Here is a 13505-nt window from a genome sequence, read left to right on the forward strand (position 1 = left end):
AAAGGTCTTCTTGTCCTCTTGGCCCTCTATCAAAAGTTTGAGGAATGTGTGTACATTTACTACTGATGAAATGAAGTTAAAATGAAATGTTTGTCATGTGCATATTTCTTATGATTGTTTACCTTAATTGACCTTTTCAATGAACTTATCAACTGTTCCAAATAACATTAGGTAAAAAGGCTTCTACTATATACTCTGGTTTCTCTTCAGATCGCATAAATCTTTCACCTTTTACTAAAAAAGACTTCTACTATATAATATCCATGATATATAAAGAGCTCCTACAAATCAATAAGAAAAAGGCACACATTAGAGAAAGTAGCAGAGGGTTATGAATTGGCATTTCCCAGAAAAAGAAAGAAAAATGATGAGTAAGAAGAAAGATGCTTAAGTCCCATCTAGTAATTAGGGAAATGAAAACCATTTTTCACCAAATACATTGGCAAAACTAAATATAACATCCCCTTTTAGCAAAGAAATGGGTACTATCATACATTGTTACTGAGAGTGCAGATTGTACAGCTTCTTGATAAAAAAATACCCACATCCTCTCATTTTAAAATGTATGTATGTTTTGGCCCAGCAATACTGTTAGGAAACTAGGGAAATACCTGCACATGTGTATGAAGATACATATAAGGTTTCACTATAGTGAAACTGGTCATAACAGTGAAACCTTCAGAGCAACCTGAATGTCCATCAATAGGGGAATTATTTAAATAATAATATGCTGTTTTATGGAATACCATAGGGCTATTAAAAGACACCCTCAGATAGACCTATATAAACTGACAAAGGTGTTCCAAAGTTCACTGTTAAAGGAAGGAGGTTCGGAAGGAGGGAGTCAGCCCTGTCCACATACCACGATTCCACTTACCTAAAAACAACAGCGGACCCTTACTATGTGCATGGATAATACAAAAAGGTCTGATTGATACATACCCATCTCTGGGGGAAAAGGGAGTGTTGTTACAAGGAAGGCAGTAGAAGGCATACTTTAATTTTTTACCCTGTACAATTCCATGGTGAGTTTCTAAATTTGTGATTACTATTTTGACAGTGATTATACAGATGAATAGTCTGACATATTTACACCCTGGAGGATACGTCACTCCGATCCCGATATTGTGCATTATACGATGACACTCTGCTAGAAATGCAGTGCCTTGTGTTTAGTGAGCACTCCGGGACTTTTTGGGTAATTTCTCCCTTAGTTAAAGTACTAGTTGTATCTTTTAGATTTTCTACACTAAAAATATAAGTATAAAGAAGTATAAAGGCACTGTAATTCCATACCCAGAGAGATCTATTGCCAACTTTTGGGTATATATGTTTGTGCACACATATCTGCGTACACACATGTAGGGGCACTTGCATGCACACATACGCACACATATGCACACGTGCAAACGTATCTTTCTACAAAAATGGGTTCTTATTCTATATACCGATTTGTAACTTGGCTTCCTTCAACTTGGCATTATTTTGTGAGCATCTTTCAGGATTGGTAACTATGAATAAGTGAAAAAAAACCTCTTGGTGGGAAAGGAAAAACACTGCTATGTAAATATAGTGTTCTAGTTAAAATAACTGGTTTCTAGGACAAACTATAATCTTACAAAAAAAAAGTCATGGTCACCAAAAGTGAATAACCAAGGATTTTAGAAATTCTCAATGTTGAATCAGTTCAGTTCTGTTTTGAATTTAACTATGAGCATGTTCTTTAAATTGTAGTTACTAGTAATGATGGGTAAGTGCAATATATCACAATGTCATTAGCAATCTGTTTTGGATTGAGGTTTTGTTTTGTTTTGTTTTGTTTAGAGGGGGAAAGAGGGGTGAGGCACAGAGGGAGATGGAGAGAGAGACTCTTAAGCAGGCTCCACACCCAGCATGGAGCCCAACTCCGGGCTCCGTCTCCCAACCCTGAGATCATGACCCGAGCCGAAATCAAGAGTCAGATGCTTAACCAACTGGGTTACCCAGGCACCCCAAGGAGTTTGATTTTGACAAGGACTTTAAAACTGAACTTGAACAGTTACTTTGATTCAGAGAAAAAACAACAGTTCTAATTTTTGGTAGAGGTGTAGGCATATTTGTATTCTCTTACAAGTTATAACAGTGAAGAAAATCTAGGTTTTCTATAGCAACATGAATCTTTGTCTATGATATCTCCATCTGTAGTATATAAAACTGAATATTAGAACTGTGTTGGAGGGTCAAGTTTGATTTGGGCAAGTACATATGCATTCTGCTCTCATGTCATCTAGAGGCATTTTTTTAAAAAGTTTATTTAAATAATCTCTGCACCCAGCGTGGGGCTTGAACCCACAACCCCAAGATCAAGAGTTGCAGGCTCTTCCAACTGAACCAGCCACAAGTCTGTCTAGAAGAATTTATTAAGTACATCCATTGAAGGTTCATTATAACCTCTTCCGGGTTTATGCTGTGAACTTAGAGGTGAAAATTTTACCTTACTTTACATTACACTGAATACTTTTTGATACTTTAACTATTTTTTTTTTTAAAGATTTTATTTGTTTGACACAGAGAGACACAGCGAGAGAGGGAACACAAGCAGGGGGACTGGGAGAGGGAGAAGCAGGCTTCCTGCTGAGCAGAAAGCCCGATGGCGTGGCTCGATCCCAGGACCCCCGGGACCATGACCTGAGCCGAAGGCAGACGCTTAACGACTGAGCCACCCAGGTGCCCCGATACTTTAACTATTTTTAATGAATTCAATAGAGTACCAAAAGAGTCTACCTTGCAGACAGTGGTATGAATGTGAAGGCACATGGTAGCTGCTTGTGTTTTTGCTATGGCAATTGAAACAGTGTCCCTGTTCTCCAACGCTGTGCATCTCGGGTTTTTTGGGAACTGATTTCGCAATACGAGGGTTTTTCCTCTCATAGGTGCTGTCAAGGGAGCGGATTTTATGGAGGAGCCAGGATAGAGGTTCTGTATTTCCCACTTGATTAATGAGAGGGGCATGAGGTGTTGAAAACATTACTGGTAGATTCTAGTGGTTGTAAGGTGAATGCAGTGGAAGGCCTGGTGAAATACCTGGTTTCTCTTAGGTATTCTGTGTACTGCCTTGAATATATGGTTAAAGGATTTAAATACGATAAAAAAAGCAGTGATAGGGTTTCAAAGGACCACTCCCCTGGAGGTACGCAAGTGAGGAGTCATCAAAGAAAATCTGGAGAAATGAGCAGAGCTGCTACCGTTGAGATGGGGATCATTCACTATGCTCAGAATATGTTAGTTGTTTCTGCTTCTCAGATGAACTGAAAGCTCAACATTTTCCTCAGTCAGGAAACAGGAACTTGGTGAATGAGCTTAAAATTCAGCTGTGGCTTTGAAAACTGAAGAGAAGAGAGAGTTAGCACTAATATCTCATGGGATGAATCCAAATAAAAGATGCTATGTTCCACATGACCACTGCAGATACGGAGAAGTTGCTTAAAAGAATAGTTGAAAAATCCTAACTTGACCGAGGGGTCGAACTGGACAGAACTAGCTATAAACAATTGTCAGATGAATGTGTTTTAGGCAAACAGAGCAGAAAAGAGAAAAGCAGGCTGAGGAAAATGGCATTCTTCTACCTGGAACCACAGAAACCTTCAGGATTTGGTCAATTGCAAGGTTGGTCTAGGATGATTTGAAGTGTTTGGTAAAATATTTGGGATTCCCTCGGTGCCCAGGCAGTTCCTTACAGGAGTAGGTTAGAATTTCTGTGAAGTAAATAGTTTCCATAACCAGGACACTAGAAAAGATGCAGGGCTCAGGCTCATTTTTGGTGAATTATAGCAACCCACAGATGGGAAGCTATGTGATGTTTATTTCCCCAAATAGAAAGAAATGTAAGCATTAGCATATTCATTCAAATACAGTTACATTACACATTTTTAAGCAAAATGATTGAACTCATTGGGATGTTGTACAACTCAAATTTTCCCCCAGAAATTTTTGGATTTCTAGATTTTGTTTTTAGTGTCAAGTATAAAGGCCAGGATTTTCATGTGGAAGCAGATTTTTAATTTATTACATATTTACATTAATTTTAATACTGTCTTGACCACCAAGACATTGTTGAGTATTAAAATGTTTGTAGGTTGGTAGTTTTCTTTAGGAACTATCCCCCAGAGAATTTATTCTTTACAGGTGGTATCCCTTAAAGTAGTTTTAGAGGAGATAGCTGCAAAATGGAAACCTTCATGAGCCCCCTGCTGCCTTTTTATTCTTGTTTTGAATTGGAATCCCCCCACCTAACTTTCACAGCATTTCTTTGGGGATTACGTGGGTAGAAGTGAATGAGGGATGATTCTTGACCCCAGGCATACAAAATATTCAGTGGGTTTAAAATGACACCTAGCTCAGTGGGGCCCCCCTGGAGCTGCTGTAAGCATAGGTGTTGTACAAGGTGGCACCCTGGCCCTTGGGAAGAAGAAGTGTCAGACATGTCGGTGCCCAGATGGCTCCCCAATCCCTGTCTCATCTCCGCGGTAGCCTGCATCTATGTCCTTGTTCTTTGCTTATGTGAAATGATTGTGTGGAGTGATTGGCCTATGGTTGCGGTGATAACATTTGGTGAAATGGGAGAGCTGTCCCTAACACAACTTTCAGATGGCTGATCTTGTTCTCAAAAAGCCCCTGGCCCTAAAGATGGCAGGTTTTTTGTTTTGTTTTGTTTTAAAACCTCATAGGGAGAAAGGGCTTGTGTACAATCTTGTTTCTCGTTGTCCTCAACTGAGGAAGCTGGACCATCTCCCTGCCCGTCTTTGATTGAAGGGATGTGTTGCTTTAAGGCATAGCAGGCAGGAAACAGGAAGTGGGTGCTATGCCACAGGGCATTACCAAAGGAGTAGGAAGTGGCAGGGAATATATGATCTATACCCAGAGTGTATCTTAAGGTTTGAAAACCAGGAATCGCAACTCCAGTTTGTGCTATGAAGACATATTTCAAAACCAGTTGTAGCCTATGGGGTTCCTTAAGCTAAGAGTATATATATTGAGAAGCCCTGCCATGTTTAATTTGATGATACCACAGTCTCCAGTGGAAATCTGCAAAATTGAATCAAAACTCTTATCTTTATCTTTTTCAAAGGTGGGATCATTGCTAGATAACACATGTTACTTTAATGACCTCAGTGAGATGCAAGCAACTCATTTTTATTAAATAGGTAATCAAAGATCTATCCTTTATTTGTTATTTTTATTTTTCTACTGAAGTATAGTTGACACACAGTATTCTATTAGTTTCAGGTGTACAACAGTGATTCGACATTTGGATACATTGCAAAAATGATCACCACAGTGTCTCGTTACCATCTGTCACCATATGCAGGCAGTTCTTTCTGAAGCGGCTAATGTGGGTTGCAAGAACTGTTTTTCAACCTAGAGTTGATCTCTCTAATTTTGCACCCTTCCTAGCTAATGTAGCACTGTGGTAACTTCCTTCGTCCCTTCTCTAGATTTTACAACATTTGTCATGAGATCATGAGAAAAAGTTGCTTTTTGCATTGGGTAGAGTGACTCAGAATTTGTTTAGGATGCAAAATCACTTCTTAGATTTACCTCCCCTGTGTAAGAAAATCAGTGATGTTTCAAAGTGGCATAGTTATTTGGGTTGCATAAATTGTTCTGTGGGATGATCTTCTAAACATTGGGAATTTGTGTTGAGTTTGGTACTTGGCCAGGTCTTTGGCCACATCCTGCTATTGCTAGACCTTTAAAAAAATTTTTTTTCCTCTGGCTTTTCCCGGCACTGCCCCATTGCTGCTGAAAGATCAGGATGTTGCCTGGGCTTCGCACCAGGTGTGGAACCTCGGGGCCTTCCTCTTCTACTCACTGGCACAGCAGCCCTGGGAACCCTAAGATGGAGATGTTGGAACTGTTTTGATAATACCTTTTCTTATTCTTTAAAAATCTGGCTGGCAAGCCACTGTCACATAATCATCAGACCTGAAGATATATAGTAACAGAGAACTTTGGCTTTCAAACCTTCCTCTGGATTGACCTCGGTTTTGCTTTTGAGGAAGAGTAAGCAGCAGATTGGCCCATATTCCTATAAAAGCAAAGCACCTTCTTATCTTTTATTGCTGCTCACATTGGTTGCAGATGCTTCAAAGAGGGCTGAATTGTAACCTAGTTTAAAGACGATATATTTTAGATTAAATGTTCACAGAAATGATTGCAAAGGGATGTCTTCTAGGCAAATGACATTGCAGACTGCGCAGAAATTCAGTGCTTCAGGGATACATGGGTGAGATCTGCTAGTAGGAAATAGCAACACTGTTGACTTTGTAGCAGGTTTCTTGGCTGACTTTTGTATGGTGCATACTCCCCCTCCCTTAAACAGCAGTGTTTCATGGAGATATGGGACAAAGACTCCTGCTCTTCTTGGGAGTTTCTAGTGCCTTGGTGCTTCTCTTTAAATCTGTTTTTGAAATTCTTTTTGTGGGTCTCATCCTGTGCAAAATTGCCTTATATTGAGGCATTTTAAATACTTAAGTAATGAAACCTCCAAGTAATAAAACCTCTGTTGTATATGTTCCACAGTGGAACTAGCCTATTCTAAATTTTATGCTGCTTGCCGGAGTAGTGGTGTAACCCGAGGGCAGTGCTGTTTGTAATAGCTGGCTAGTGGTTTGCAGGTGAAATTGATCACGACATTTTAGTTCTGGGTTTGTGTTTTCCAGCTCTGGATCTTTCTTTCCTTTATGTTTTTCTGAGTTTCTGAAAAACTCACTTTCGTTCTTTGGCTTTGCAAAATTTTCCTTGCCCCAGTATTTGAAGGAAGTTTTTAAAAGAACATTTTGGGCAAGCCAGCTGTGACCTGAGCAGTAACAGGTATAACCGGATAATCCCAGAGGGTAGCTATTATTATTATTAGCTTTTTAAAAAGTATATACTTGCCTGGTTGGGCTATTATTATAGGGTCAAGGGTTGCCTCATGGGTGACCCTCCTTTCCTATTCTACCTATATGTCTGCTCTCTCTGTTAGTCCACTTACAGTATTATCTACTGAATAGTAAGCGCCACAAGGACAGGGCATAGTGTGTGCTCACTGAATATTTTTTTGAACAGACACATGGGCACGCACCTGTAACTGCCCAGGATTTGGGAAACTAGGTTTTGAAAAATATTACAAAGGAAATGGGTCGTTACTGGCTGTACTTACTTTTAATTCCTTTCCTCAAATAGAAATGTTAGTATGGTGGTGAGTCTTCAGTAATGATGATTATAAAACCAAAGAAAAGAGAGACTTAAGCATTTGTTTCCTGCTTCAGTGAGACAGTGCCCAATAGGGTGACACCACTTTCATATTTAGGAGAGGCCATATTGTATGACAGTCTTTACACCTTTCTATTGTCATGCTACAGGGCATAAGGAACTTCCTGTCAAAGAAGTTTTATTTCAGTGTATTCTCAATTATATGTAGGGATCTCTTAACCAAATGGATTCCTTCTTCTAGATTTCTCAAATGTGATCTTAGTAAATGGCTTATTTTGAAAAACAAATGCTTCATTTTGGAATAATTTTAGATTTACAGCAAATTTGTAAAGATAGTTCAGAGGTCCTGTACATCTTTACCCAGCTCCCCCTTAATGTTAACGTTTATATAACATTAGCATAGTACTGTTAACTAAAAATAAAATTTTTTTGGATTTTTTGAGTTTTTCTTTTTTTTTTTTTTTTTTTTTTCTGTTCCAGGATCCAAAATTTTTATACATGTTTATTTTAGAAAACATGTAGATGAAAAGACAAAGTATGGGTAATCCCCCCTACTCAGAGCCAGCTACTGATATTTTTAGTACACATCCTTCCATATTTTTTTCTATAGGGAATAGAAATCTGTTCCCCACCTCAAAAAAAAAAAAAAAAAAAAAAACCTATTTGGATTTTCCTAAAAGACAGGTCACAAAAATGTGTTTTATATACTGTTTTATAATTTGGGTTTTTTTACACTTAATATAGCATTTTTTGTGTGTACATCTTCCCTCGGCTGATGTTTTTAACATAGTTTAATCTGTTCCCTGCCCTTAAGACATTTTATTGTTTCCATTCCTGAGCTTAGTTAATTCTTCATGACCTAAGGCCAAACTATGCATGTGTTCTCACCCTGCCCCCGCCATAAACCTGAGAAGTATGACACACTCTTCTCAGTAACAATGGATCATTAAGCCAGTGATTCCAAATACCTGTGTATTAGGTTGAACCATTTGAAATTGCTGTTTGCTGGCATGTAGCAGGTTTTTGACTATATTGGCAATTTTGTATGGGTCATCTTACTAGTTTGAAAAAGCTGTCTCGATTATTCTGATCTCTTACCCCGCCATTCTTATTCCACTGAGAATCCCTGGCCTCTCACTCTACTGAGTATCTCTCCATTTGGAATGGTGAGCTGACACCAACATTTTGTCAGGCAAAAATGTTGACAAACTCCCCTTCTAGGTGTCGCGGATAAACAGGATCCTTAGGACGTATGCCTGTGTTGGTGACATATGCAGAGAACTTGCACTCCAGTGAATTGTATCTGCCCATCTGTATAAGGAAAATAGACTTCTGAACATTCAACCCAGGCTGTATGCAAGATAGCCCGATGGCTTGCTCTCCTGGTTCCATACCCGTATGGATACCTGTATCGGATAGCCAGGGCTACTGGCGCCACCCAGTGGTCCCTTATAGAGGAGCGGCTGATGTAGCTCTCCCACTCTCCAGCATATCAAATACTTTCATTTTTCCCCCCTTTCTTTCATGCACTTCCGTGTTCATTATCTCCCCTTCCTTGTCTTCCCTCCACCTATGCCAGGGCACTTATGGCTTTCGTTTAGCCCAGCTGATAATATTCAGGGAGATACACTAGCCATGTAATTTTGCTGTGATAATCCTTATTTAAATAAAGGCTTTAGAACATGAGACATGAAATGATAAGTAACACACTGAACAGACTGTTATTTGCTCTGCTTATGAAGTCATGATTCCTACCCCAAAAGGGCATCGAGTTTGTATTCTGTCAGAACATGGCATTTGTCATGTTTAATTTCAAGTTTCTCAGTTATAGGAGAGGGAAGCACTTTTATATAGCTCAGATCGGAAGAGGCATACACGTCTAACTCAGAGGGAAAGATTTAACTTGGAAATCACTTTTTGGTTTCCTTTATGCTTAGTATGACTGGTTAATTCATTCCATGTTTGTTCAGAAACTGTTTGGTAAGCACCTACAATGTCCCTGTACTGTGCTCTGTTCTGGGGATTATACTGGGAATCAAGACAGACATGGCCTCTGCCTGTAAGGAGCTTACCAGCCCAGCAAGGGAACAGCAACTTGAACGAGTTTAAGTGCCGTGCTATATGGGTGCCCACAGAGCAAAAAGCAGAGGCACCTGACGTAACGTGGGGAGGTCAAGGAAGACTCTTTAGAAGTGCCATTTTAACTAAGACGTAAAGGAAGCCAGGGAAAGGGAGAAGAGAATGTTCTTGGCAGAAGGAAAAGCCTGGGCTAGACTCAGAGGTGAGAGATTAAGCTTGGTGCTTTTGAGAAACTAAAAGAGGTTTATAATGACTAGAGCCCTGAGATCAGCTTGATTTAAGCCTCACAAAAGTCCTCTCAACAGGGAGTAATATAGTATTCCCTGCATTTTAGAGTTGTGGCAAATGAGGTAAAGAGGTTAAATAACTTGCCTGAGGTCACCCAACGCTAGTAAGGGGCACAGCCAAGAGCTGGACCCAGGCCATCTGGCTCCAGCATTTTGGCTCCTAACTACCATGGTAGACTGCCTCTCAGCAGGGCACTGTATTATATTGGAGCTTCATTGTCTATTTCTTTAGCCTTCGATGAAGCATAGGACCTTATCCTGTTAATCTGTGGTCTTTTCTTCGAATTGGCCAAGTTAAATACAGTTTTTCTTAGTAAACTGAATGTTAGGCTGTACTAGACACAGACTATTCCAAGAGCTAGAGCTTATAAATATGTGAAAAATTCCTTAAGCTTACAGCATCTGGGGTAGCCCAGAAACTCTCCAGTTTGCTTTGGTCTTTTATCATTGACTGGAAATCAGATACTTCATTTGATATGCAACTCTAAGGTTGCTAACCCGTATTTTCCAGAAAATCATAGATGGGAAGTTACAGTTAGTTGTATTTTTTTTTTTTTGTAAAAAAATGAGTAATATGTATTCCCTGCAAGGCTAGAATTTTTGCCTGATTGCTAAAGTTAATTTGGCAATATCTTTCTCTCTGACCTTTAAGTTAGTTAAAGGGTAAATACAACTTCTTTAAAAAATTTATTTATTTATTTAGAGAGTGCATGTGCATGCAAGTGGGGGGAGGGGCAGAGGAAGAGGGAGAAGAGAATCTCAGGCCAACTCCACACTGAGCATGGAGCCTGATGCTGGGCTCAGTCTCATGACCCTGAGATCATGACCTGAGATGAAATCAAGAGTCGGTCACTTAACCAACTGAGCCACCTAGGCGCCCCAGGGAAACACAACTTCTTAAATAGGATGACAGTCTTTAAAAGTTGTATAAATTAAGGACCTATAAATGGAGATATTTTCTTACGGTGGATCTGATTTATCCTTTTATGCACTTAAAATACATGTATGTGTTTTGTAAGTTGAGGAATTGACTTCAGTTTGAATTTATCAATTAAGGTTTTTTTAAAAGGTTTTATTTATTTATTTTAGAGAGAGAGTTGCTCGAGTAGGGGAAGGGGTAGAAGGAAAGAATCTTTAAGCAGACTCCCTGCTGGGCTCCATGTCAAGACCCATAGGATCATGACCTGAGCTGAAACCAAGAGTCTGACGCTTAAACTACTGAGCCATCCAGACGCCCCTCAATTAAGGTCTTAGTCTAGATTTTGGAAGTTGGATTATAAAGATTCAGTTGTATGTAAACTAAAGTTGTCATAATTTTGCATTGTTGAAACACTTGGAATAAAGAATTGTGTGTGTGTGTGTTTGTATGTTTAATAGCACAAAGCTGGTACTTTCATTTACTTACCCATTTGCATGTGACAGTGGATTCAGTCGAGAGTTAGTATTTTTCTCCAGGAGTGAAGGTTAGCTTTGCTGATGTAGACATACATTCTTGCCTTTTTCTTTTGTGGGACAGAGTTAGGGTTATCACTAGAGTCATCACTAGGGATGTTTTGCCAAAAAAAGGGGGGGGTGGGGACTCTGACAATAATTACTGGGCCAACAGGTAAACCAGGGGACAGACTTTGGCAAACTGGCAAGTGTGATCATCATCATTTTAACCAGTTCATACAAATTTGTGAGCTTAGCTTCAGAGGCACTGGCTCAACCCAGTTGAATTAACCAGCAGCCACAGATCAATTTCCCTTGACTTTGGAGTAAAAACATTAATTTTCAAGAATTGTCTGTATATCAATCAGCTGTATTCTTTGGATAATTTTTAGTATTGTGAACTCTGTGCTGCTAGGCCCTTTCGAGGTTATTACAGGACACGCTCATAGCTGTCTGGGGCCTTACAGGAAGTAAGATTACTTAATGATACTTTACTGTTGGGCGCCTGGGTGGCTCAGATGGTTAAGCATCTGCCTTCGGCTCAGGTCATGATCCCAGGGTCCTGGGATCGAGTCCCGCATCGGGCTCCCTGCTCCTTGGGAGCCTGCTTCTCCCTCTGCCTCTCTCTCTCTCTCTCTGTCTCTCATGAATAAATACATAAAATCTTAAAAAAAAAAAGATACTTTACTGTTATCCAAAACATTTTGAGAGCTTGTTCGGAGGTTCTAGCAGGGGAGCGCAGCTACTCGTATACCCTTGACCGAAGAACGGTCCTCCTCTATCGGGGAAGGTCGTCCTCTTCAACCGAGCGCGCAGCTTCGGGAGGGACACACATGGAGCGGTGAGGGAGGAAGGGGACACCCGCCTAGCCAGCCAGATCAGCCGAATCAACCCTGGCGATCAATGGGGTGACAGATGTCGCAGCCAGATCGCCCTCACATCCCAAAACATTTTGAAATGAAGACTTTGAGGGAAAGAAATGATTTAACCTTTCCTGCCTACTCCTTTTTGAAGCTAGTACACTTTTGTAATGTGATATCACCGTTGATTGGAATGTCTGAAGCAAGATAGTCTTAGGTAAGGTGATATACTCTGAAGTTCAGAGTAGTTGGTCCCAGAGTTGAGGTTGTAAACAAGTGGATATTGATGGAGAATTAACCTCTGAAATGCCCTCCCTTCAAAATCCTTCTTATCACCTGAGTGGAAGGCAAAGAGATGATACCCATTAGGTGCCTTTTGCTTGTGACACTTTCTCTGAGGGAAGGCCTTGATTCCCCCTAGGGTGCTGATTCTGGTCAGATGAAAAACCTTTTCCTTGTGGGGCAGAAGAGTTGGTGAGTCTGAGGTGCCTATTAAATCTTATGCAGATATCATCTGACACTTGAGTTCCTGTTTGTTGTAATAGGGTAAGTGAGCGGAATTCTGGGCTTTAAAGAAATTATTTGTATTTTAGTCCGTGTGGAACCCCTCACGATTGTCTGGCTTTTTGATATCCTCTATTCACTTGCCAAAAGTAGTCAATTTTTCTTAGTCACATTTTGGCATAGGGGACCACAGGGACAGTTAGCTTTAGGAAACTTTTAACATTGTATTTATAGCAAGAAAAAAGAAACTTTTATTTTGCTTCATGGATTATTTTTAAAGATTTTTATTTGTCGAAGAGAGAGAGCACAAGCAGGGGAAGCAGCAGAGGCAGAGGGAGAGGGAGAAGCAGGCTCCCAGCTGAGCAGGGAGCCCGATGTGGGGCTCAATCCCAGGACCCCGGGATCATGACCTGAGCCGAAGGCAGATGCTTCACTGACTAAGCCACCCAGGCGCCCCGCTAGATTATATTGCATGAGCAAAAGAAGTTTCTTTTACTTTGAGACTAGTTTAGAAACAGAAGTGTCTAATCTTTGTGTAGTACGTTGAAGTCAACTTTTGGCTCCTTTTACAGTGTCCCTTTGTCACTTGAGTAGCGTCAGATACCTTAGGGGCCATATTCATTGTCACTTATCCACACCCACAAACACAGACACACTAGTATCAACTGAAAAACTGATGCTATTTTTCCTACTCATTTATTAAACGATGAAACTAATATGGTCACTGCAGCAGTTTCAGGAAGTGTAGGAAAAATATAGGGATAAAACTAAAAATCACCGATAATTCTCCAGCCTAGGGGTTAACATTTCAGCCCGTAGCCTGCATATATCTGAGGAAGTTGCTATTGTTCTTTAAGTTGCCTCTCAAGCCAATTAAGCTCTGCATATCTTGAACATTTTCTCATATCCTTGAATATTCTTTGGCAGTGCTGCATTTGATGACTGTGTAGCATTTGATCATATGGATGCATCATTATTTCATCAATCTCCATTTGGGCATTTGAAATTTGTTCTAGGTTTTCTGTTCTCTTTATAACAGTGATGACTCTTATCTATATTTTTGTGTGTGTGTTCGTCTCTGATTAGTTCCTTAGGATATTCCTAGAAG

General features: G+C 40.0%; 1 protein-coding gene across 1 annotated transcript in view; it reads left to right on the forward strand.

Moving 5' to 3' along the window:
• Nucleotides 1-2679: 2679 nt before the first annotated feature.
• ACSL4 (acyl-CoA synthetase long chain family member 4) overlaps nucleotides 2680-13505 on the forward strand; it is a 72557-nt gene continuing 61731 nt past the window's right edge. The window contains exon 1 of the mRNA XM_021678612.2: nucleotides 2680-2706. The gene's annotated coding sequence lies outside the window, so the exon portion shown is untranslated. The remainder of the gene's footprint in view (nucleotides 2707-13505) is intronic.

Source organism: Neomonachus schauinslandi, chromosome X (assembly GCF_002201575.2).
Source record: "Neomonachus schauinslandi chromosome X, ASM220157v2, whole genome shotgun sequence".
NCBI lineage: Eukaryota > Metazoa > Chordata > Mammalia > Carnivora > Phocidae > Neomonachus > Neomonachus schauinslandi.